This window comes from Beta vulgaris, chromosome 5, assembly GCF_026745355.1.
Source record: "Beta vulgaris subsp. vulgaris cultivar EL10 chromosome 5, EL10.2, whole genome shotgun sequence".
NCBI lineage: Eukaryota > Viridiplantae > Streptophyta > Magnoliopsida > Caryophyllales > Amaranthaceae > Beta > Beta vulgaris.
The window spans coordinates 3,886,426-3,896,562 of record NC_079206.1 but is presented as its reverse complement, the minus strand read 5'-3'; the positions used below and the strand labels follow the sequence as shown (position 1 = coordinate 3,896,562).

Genomic DNA, 10,137 nt, shown 5'->3' with positions numbered 1-10,137 from the left:
ACACTTTCGGCGGCGACAAAAACCCACCGGATCTTCGATGCTAAGCAAGGATGGCAGGGGTTCGAAGAGGAGAGAGAGGGGAGGGAGCCGTAAGTGAGAGAGAGAGGAGAGGGAGGGCCGCGTAAGTGTGAGAGAGAGAATGAGGAGGGAGTTAGGGTTTGAGTGAGAGAGAGAGAGAGAATGAGCAGAATGAGGAGAATGAGGAGGGAGTTAGGGTTTGAGTGAGAGAGAGAATGAGGAGGGAGTTGGGGCCGCGTATATGAGGAGAATGAGATAAAGGGCTGCCACGTATATGGTCGATTTTATTTTAATATGGATTATAATTAGCGTCCGCCTTTTCAGACGCTAATTAATTAAAATCGGACGCTAATTAGTGTCCGGTTAAAAGTTGGACGCTAATTTTCGCAAAACGGACGGTAATTTGCGTCCGCTCCGTTGACGGACGCTAATTTTAGAAAAACGGACTCTAATTTGCGACTGATTGTTATCCGACGGTAATGTTGAATTTACCGTCCGCTTACGGTGCCGGACGGTAAATTCAGACGCTAAAAGCGCGCATTCTTGTTGTGTAATGATCGCAGAAAAAAGTAGATAATTAATCTACTGTTTTTTTCAACAATTTTGGAGTAAAAAACCGTAGATCTGAGGGTTTGAAGAAGAAGAAGAGAGAGGAAAGTGACAGTCAGAAGGAGAGAGAGAGTCTGAAGGAGAGAGAAGAAAATGACGAAAGATATGAGATTAGGGTTTTGGAGGGAGTAATTATAGGGGGGTTGGGGTAGGGTTAAATGGAGGGAGTGGGGTAATAAATAGAGTTAGGTGGGGTTGGGTAGGTTTAGGGAATTTGATTAAGTGGGCTAATTTTTTGGGCTGAAGTTTTGGATGTTTGTTTTATTACCATTTGTAGTAATGTTGGCAAATGTAGCAAATAATAAGAGACACACCTAAATGGCAAAATGTAGCAAATAAAAAAAAAGACGGAGGGAGTATAAGTTAAGGTGTAATGACTTTTTCAATTGTTCAGCTTGTTCTCATTTGATCTAGCATATTGATATCAGTACAAACAAGTTATACCGACTTAAAACTCCAAATCATAAAAGAATACTTAAGGATTTTTTTGTCAAAAATCATGTTACGAAACATAAAATTTATGAGAAACTCACCTTGTACATTTTTTTTGCAAATACAAACCTTAAACATAATTGTTTTTATGAGAACAAATCTTATGCCTCATTCCGATAACTGATCCAAGGTTCTGACATTTACCATGTCATGTGCAAGACAAGTGACTTTTTAAAGGCAACAAAATTCGACCTGGTCAATGCCGGAATCTTCGGATTGACGATAGGAATAAGGGCATAAGGTTTGTTCTCGCATAAAAATTTGTGTTTAAAGTTTGTTTTCGTAAAAAAAAGTTATATAAGCTTTCTCACAAATTCATGTTTTATACCGTTGTTTTTGAAAAAAAAAAATTAATATTTAATGAATTAGTTTTTGTTAAGCTTTGAGATTAAATACATAATTATGGTGTTCTATTCCGCCGGCCCCCTACTTTCTCCTTACAAGGATAAGCTCATAGTCAAGCAAATGCTGCAGCTGTACATAGGTGATAGGTCAGACTTCAGAGTCAAGCCGGCAGTCTAACATCATAATCTAATATTGGGTGCAGTTCCTGTATAAATAAATAAAATTAGGTCCATTTTTTCCATTTATAATGTCTGATATGATCAGACAAAAGAAGGGAAAGACCATGATATATATAATTGCCATATCAGATACTAATTAATTTTTTAATCCATATAAGTTACGAAGACAGTACAAAGTATACAGAAGGACAAAGAAAGGAGGGATTCAAACATGTGAAGTATCGTTCATAGCATCTCAATTTTAACTACTACGTCAAAACATCCTTGATATATTATTAATGGTAGTATGCAAATTGCAATAACATCCCTTTCATCCTTTCAATTATCAATTTCGCAAGACCTAAATGATATCCATTCAGTTTTTAGAATTAGGCAACAATTGTACTGTTGTACATAGTACATGCAAGTTCAACTGCCTCATCTATTTTCTGAAGAAATTTATGTCATACATATCAACTTCTCTCAATTAATTTTGTAGGTCAGATTTAAAAGGAATACATTACTCCTATAGTGTCACTTCATATATATAGTACGTGCTCCTCTAAAATCTTATTGTACTAGTCTACTCTTATCTTATCTTAAGAATATGCAGATATTCTCTATCCTAAACTATTCATATGTTGAAAATATATACATATTATCTTTTCACCAAATAAAAATCTCTTATGTAACATAAATTATAATTATGCTTCTTTTCGTAGACGAAGCATGGTTAGGGAATTTATTAATTGTGCTTTTTAGGTACTCCCAAAGAGTATATTAGTAATTATTCAAACGTCGAAGGGTTGAATGGTAATATCTAAGAAAGGCATTAGCAATTTTTCTCTTCCTAACAAAAATATTATCTCTCATGTCCAATTCTCTTTTCTCAAACCTCTACATGATGAAAGATGCAGGTTAGTTTGATGATTTTAATTTTCGGTTTTTCATATGTATGTACTCCATCCGTTTCATTCTATTATTATGGTTTACTTTACGTTTTTAATGCACATTTTAGATTACTGATATCTCTAATCACATATTAGTAAATTATTATAGATCAATTTGTAGTGATTTTAATGTGCTCGTTGAAACGAATCAAAACAAGACCACTATGTTTTCTCTTATTTATTTAAAAGAAATTAGAAAATTTTCTTAACTTCTAAACAATGTCAAGATTCTAATTTTTTTTTTTAAAAAAATATAAGAAAACGAAAAAAGTAAATATCTAGTTATGGATTTAGGTAGTGTGTGGATCGGATCCAGGTAATGTCAAGATTTCAAAAATATCAATTCTAAATCAACTTTTCGATGATAGATTCTTAGGCTATGTTCAGTTCACCTTATTTTTGCTTATTTCAGATCTAATCAGATCAGATCAGATCAGATCAGATCAGATCAGAAAAAATAAGTTCAGATCAGATCAGATCAGAAAAAATAAGTTCAGATCAGATCAGATCAGATCAGATCAGACCAGATCAGATCAGATCAGATCAGTTCAGTTCAGATCATATCATGCTTATATTTAAAAACTTATTATTATTAAATATCTTTCACTACATATTAATAAAAATTATAATAATTGAATATTAATAAAGTACTCATTGAGACGAATCAAACAAGACCCCACATGACTATATTTTTTTTCTTATATATTAAGAAAAATCTAAAAGATTATCTCAAATTGTGAATAGTGTCAAGATTCTAAGTGACAAAGATAAAAAAATACAAAGGGGGTATTATTATTTACTAGTACATTTGTTCAAAAGAATTATTATTGTTGTTGTTGTTGTACTTATTAATTATTAATATTGGTAATTATTATTAATGTTGTTGTTACCATTATAAATGTCATTGCTATTATTATATTAATTATTGTTGTTATTAAATAATAGAAAATTAAAAGCCACATGTTAAGAACATAAGATTGACGCAAAAATAAGAAATATATAAAATATGATATCTCAATTCATGCACAACAGAACTACTAATTCGGATTACATTCAAATAAGCTAAGTGTGACATACAAATTAAATTAGATCCGGTATACCTCTTCCTACCGAATTCCAAATCTCTCTAGCTATTTGAAGTTGCACGATATTTATTTATTTTTTGCTCAATCATAGTTGTTTGTATATCTTGTTCTATTTTATATGGAAAAAAAAGAGTTCAGTTTGCCGACTTCTCAAGTGTGAAACTTTTTTTTAAGGGAAAGTGTGAAACATTGTATAAGGCTCTTATAAAATAATGACTTGAGTTATATAATTATTTTTAGTAATAATAATAATTATGATTGTTGTTCTATAATAATGATAATAATAATAATTATTATTAATAATAAAAGTTGTATAAAAGTTGTAATAGAAATAAAATGATAATAATAGTAACACTATAAAGAAGATCTTATAATGTATTGCATAATAATGATTTACAAAGTAATAATATAATAGTAATAATATATTTTATAAAAGATAAGATCTTGTTGAAAAAATAAGTTCAGATCAGTTCAGATCAGATCAGATAATCAGATCAGATCAGATCAGATCAGATCAGATCAGAAAAAATAAGTTCAGATCAGATCAGATCAGAAAAAATAAGTTCAGATCAGATCAGATCAGATCAGATAAGTTCAGATCAGAAAATTTCAGGTGAACTGAACATAGCCTTAGAGTGGAGTTTCTTACCCTTGGAATTTTCAACTTGATGGGGCCTATAAGAATAGTCATTGTCTCATGGACACAGGACAATCTGGCTTATCCACAAAACGATTTATTTCAGTGGGGTTAATTCTAACCAATCAATATACTGTAATATAGAAATATAATGTTGATATACTACCTCTGTTTTTATTTAGTTGCAACGTTTTGACTTTCACGCTTGCCAATATACAATTTCAAATCGTTTTATTTCTAATTGTATGTAAGTAAAAATTATAAAAATTTGATATTATGAAAGCTTACATCGAAACGAATCAAACAAGACCCACATGACTATATTTTGTTTAACATATAAATCAATAAATGTGGTCAAATAAGAGAACATGAATAGTGCAATTTGTCAAACGTTGCAACTAAAAGAGAACGGAGGTAGTAGAAATTAAGAGAGGAAAAAAACACATCTAGGATACCATATTTATCAACTACTCCCTCCGTCCCATAATATAGTGCTTGTTTCTTTTTTACACGGTCTCCAAGACGTAACTTTGACCTTTAATATCTTCAATTCCATATTGATAAAAAATATAAAAAATTGATATTATGAAACTACACATTGAGACGAATCTAACAAGATTTCACATGAATATGTTTTTATATATATATATAAATGAGAATATTCGGTCAAAGATTTTAAAGTTTGACCCACCAAAAATGAAATAGGCACTATATTATGGGACGCAGGGAGTATTAGAAGTTGAATAGGCGTCAAATCATAACGCAAATTCTCATTATGAAAGTTTCCTTCTTTATTAAAGGAAATACCTTATTTTGGGTCGAGGTTTTCTTACTCTTGAGTTCGCATTATTAATGAAACGGAGCTAAAAAATCATAACGTGAATTTATCGTCTAATTGTTAGACACGTGTTTGATGTCTAACATCCCTATTGGTAGTGTATTTGGTATTAAAAATATCTTTAAACCAGTTTTTGGATAATTTCACAATTTATGATACTATATAAAAGAGATCCATAATATTTTGGATACTAATAAACAAACAATTAACGCAAAATCTTATAAAAGACCGTCTCATGTTAACACTAACGCGAGACGAGTCTGTTTTTCCTCCAATTCTTAGTCTCGGCCTTTAATTAGGGTTTTATGGTTGATAGTTGTGATTCTGGCTATTATTTATTGTTTTCTGATAAATAGTTATGATATTTGGGTATTAGTTATTATGTTTTTTACATTAGTTATGACTTTTTTTTATTCCGATTTTATGCCTAATAGTTTTTAGTCTAGAAAATAAATGAAAGATTATAATTATAGCATATAAATAATTATTTATTAATTTCATGAGCAACAATGATGCATGGTTTTATGGTTGTAGTTTTGATAGTTGGTTAACAATTATACTTTGAGGGTTAATAGTATAGGAGGTCAATAGTTATGATTTTAAGGCCCTTAGTTTTATTTGTTGTATGCATTAGTAAACATTGTTTTTGCATTGATTATTTGAGGTCGGCATAATTAATGCAAAAATTTGATAGTTATTTAAGAAATTAAATAGAGAATTAGTGCATTAGTTTTTTTTTCATAAAGACAGAATTATTTATGCATGATATTGGAGTTATGGCCAATAAAATGCATTATAATTTGTTTTTTATGATATAACTAATATACTTTAGCGCTTAGCTAATTCATTTAGAAGCAATTTAAGGCTAGCATTACTAATAAGTGCAAGCTCTTAACTAATTCTAATGGTAGTTTGATGCACGTGCGTCATGTCAGCAAGACATCAACGGTCTCACTTTAACATTAATGTGAGATCGTCTCTCCAAAAAACGGAATCAATAATTAAAAGCTTTTATCAGATATCAAATACAAGAGCTATTATAAAATTCAGCCGCCTCTCTCTAAAACTCTCTCTACCCTCAAACCCTAAGTAAGCCAAACTCGCACAAAGCAGGTCGCTAGTGACCGGCCTGAGTGCGCTGCTCACCCGGTCGCCGGCGGCATGCTCCACCAACGTAGCTGAGCCGTTTTCTTGGCGTTTTTCCTGTTTTTATTTCGTCTACTTTCGAAGTCTGAGAATTAGCACGAGAAGTCCGAGAATAAGCACGAGAGGCGCTTCGCGTTTTATTGGCAGTGTCGGCCTCTTGCACCTCCTTTTTGTTTCTCGTTCCTTCTCAGCGGAGTTTTTATAGTTGTCGTTTGCTAGTAAGTTTGTCTGTTTTTGGTCATTTCTGGTTAGTTTTTGGGAGGACCTACTCAGATCTTAAGTTTAAAAACTCAAGTCTCTCCAAAACTTTCCCAAACGCCGCCGTCGATAATCTTGTCGGTAAAGGTAAAGTTCCGGGTTAAGGTTTCTTTTTTGGGTTAGGAAGTGCTATATTCGAGTTTGGGGTCTGTTAGATAACGATTTTGACAACCTTTTGTCGGAGCTAACCTTGTCGCTGCCGTCTTGTGGTTTCGGCTTGACCCTGATCTTGATAGTAAAGGTAAAGATTAGGTTAGGGTTTCTATTTTGGTATTGGGTCCTGTTCATTTTTTGCAATTATGCCTTCCTTTTTTTAGTGTGCTTATGGCTAGTTGTTACTAATTGTTAATTTTGCTTTGTCTTTTCGTTAGTTATGTTAGCTGTATTCTTGTTGAGAATGTTGTTTTGAGTGATAATATGTGGAAACAGTTGTGTTTAATGCCTAGGCTAGAAGAGGCATTTTTAGTGGGTGTTTGGTCCTCCTTTGATGAATGGAGTTTGGCATTCGGAGAAGTTGTAATGTGGTATGGTTGGTTGTCAAGGAAAAAAGATTTGAGTGGAAAGGGGTTTAGGGTTTCGAAGGCCGGATTTGTCCGTTTGTGTGTGGAATTAACGGAGATTAATTCTTTGTCTCGGTTAGCGTTGATATTGCTTTTCATCGCTCTCAAAACTTTTTATTCGAACGATGCTCCTCATTTTATGGGGGTTCATAGCATGCATATTGAGTCACTTGTAGTGACTCTTATGGCTTGTGAGAAAATCACAAGCAAGCATGTTATCAGCGTTACCGACTCGATTCTTTACTACCCGATCGGTTCTTTCCTTGGTTTCTAAAGCCTCCAGGTTCTCAAGGGTTTATCCATCCAACTGGAGCTCAATCTCCTATATTAGAATCACTATTGATAGTTGTGGCAAGTTTAAACAACCAAGTCACCGCAACACTCAAGGATGCATTAGAGAAACACATGTTAGTGTATTAGTTTCTTGTAATATGTTTTTAGTGTGTTATATCGGTGTTGTAAGGGTCTTTAATGACCTTAGTGATAGTGTTTAAACTCTTTTTATCGATGTAGAATTTCACGATGTAAAAAAATAAAAAAAATACAAAAGCTATTCATACCAAATTTGTGTTACTAAAATTCTCCGTCTAATAGATAGACGTTGCTACTTTTTCCTTTTAATAAGTCAGTACATAGTATACGGTTGCTAACCAAAAAACTAGCTTGCGCGGAAAATTTACATGGAGAAATATTCTCACAGCCGATTCTTTAATATCTGCAAAGCTGATATTGCACCCTCGCAAGTGAACTGTGGTTTTTGTCAGGGTGTTCTGTAAATCACGGACATTATCAACTAATTCTTGTTTGATTACCTAATATCCTATTAAAATTTGACTTAAGAGTTAAGCAATTGGGCTTCATTATTTATTACTGTCGTTGTTCGAAGTATATGCAATTTATTCTTTTGGACTGAATTAAAGTGAGAGGAATTAAATTGAACTAACTTTTGCCGATAATAATAATAATAATAATAATAATAATAATAATAATAATAATAATAATAATAATAATAATAATAATAATAATATATTATTATTATTATTATTGTTATTACTATTATTATTATTACTGTTACTATTACTATTATTATCATTATTTGAGTTGGAATTGAAATTATTTCCAAAAAATAGGGATTTAGTATTTGAGTATTGGGTATGTAATAAAATTTATTATAAGATTATTTTACTTTAAGTTAAAATGGATCACTTTTAAGTCAAAATAGGTCACTTTTAAGTCAAAATGATGAGTCACTTTTCAAGACAAAAAAGTCAATCAGTCTAAAATAAAGAATAACTTTTAACCTTAAATATAGGATATATAAATAATGACCTCCGTGACAAGTTACTTTTTACCTTAAAAGATCCACCTTAAGCAAACAATTACCCTTTTCGTACAATATATCTTTTTGTGAAGATTCATATCAATTGCAACATAGGTGATGACTGATGCGCACTATAGTATAGAGTTGGTGTCATATCAATTGCAACATAGGTGATACGCACTATAACAATATAGAAATGATCTAACTACTATCTAGATAAATCATAAAGTCCTGTAATATTCTTAAGAGGCTCACCATACCATTAGTTGATTTTTTTATTTTTTTAATTTTTTTTGTTTTGTTTTACCCAATACCATTAGTTGATGGAGTAATGTGAGCAGCTGATTAACATAGATAAAGTTAATAATAATGCATACATATATGAGGTTATCGATAAGAATCACTAAGGCTCCGTTTGGTAGGGCGTAAAACATTTTCAGTGTAAAATGATTTTCATGAAAAACAATTTACAATGGAAAACACAATTCCAAAATTAGTTTTCCGTTGTTTGGTTCGATGTAAGAAAAATGATGAAATGAAAGGAAAATGAAAGGAAAAGTAAAGAGGTAGTGAGAGGAGTGTACAAGAGAGATAAGGAAAATAGTTTTCCTTTCATTTTGAAAGGAAAATGGCATCATTGGGACTCATTTGGGAGAGTAATTTTACCCTAAGGGAAAATGGTTTTACACTCTTTTGCCAACCAAACAATGTAAAACTGAAAATAGAGGAAAACTGTTTTCCGAAAAAACGTTTTACGCCCTACCAAACGGAGCCTAATTAAGGTTTCTAATGAGTTTATTGTTACTAGTTTAAGCGCAAACAAGGATCCTAATGAAGTCATCCATAATAGCACATCATCATTTGAGCTTGTAACCACGCACTCACATAAAAAATAGATTATTCTGAATATAGAAAGGTTAAAGTTTACTTTATTATAACAATCTCCATCAATAACTAGTCATTTCGGTTGTGCTTATCTTTAAGTATTAATAGTAAACTGCAGATGAAATAAAAAAAACAAAGACTGATAGAGACTCATGACCAACTATATATAGTACTATACCCTGATTATATACCTCTTAAGCACAACTGTCTATTAATAAAGTTCGACAAAGAATGAGAGTATCGAGTATGGTGCCAAAACATATAACAAGTTTACAACTTTGCAAATCAGAATTTGTCCATGCTATAAGACAACAATAAGGTGTTTATGGTATACCATATACTCATATAGTAGTACTTCCTCCGTCTTTTTTTATTTGCTACAAGCACTTTTTCACAAAGACCAAGGAGGGAGTGGGGACCATTGACATAAATAGAATTAACAAAAAAGCAAATAGGTAAATTGTGGGACCTATGTATTATATATAGAAACATTTACAAAATCAAGAAGGGAGTGATGACAAATTTGTAAATAAAGTGTGGGACCTATGTACTATATATGGAAATATTTGCAAATGTAGCAAATAAATTGAAACACCCCTAAATGGCAAAATGTAGCAAATAAAAAAAGACGGAGGGTGTAGTTAGGGCTGGCAATCAGGTCGGGTTGGGTCGATTTCAGGTTGACCTGATTTATATTTCAGGTCACTTACCCTTGACCCAAACCCGACCTGATTTATATTTCAGGTCGAAAACCTCAACCCAAACCCGACCTTATATTTTTCGGGTTGACCCGAAACCAACCCAAAATGACCTGAAATAAAAATCTAAATATCCA

At 32.0% G+C, this 10,137-nt stretch overlaps 1 long non-coding RNA gene across 1 annotated transcript; it reads left to right on the top strand.

Annotated features, from left to right (window-relative positions):
* The first annotated feature begins 2,215 nt into the window (after positions 1-2,215).
* LOC109134985 (uncharacterized) lies at positions 2,216-7,675 on the top strand. Its single transcript, XR_007274647.2, has 2 exons — positions 2,216-2,539; positions 6,966-7,675. It is a non-coding gene; the product is annotated as an uncharacterized LOC109134985 (long non-coding RNA).
* Positions 7,676-10,137: the final 2,462 nt, after the last annotated feature.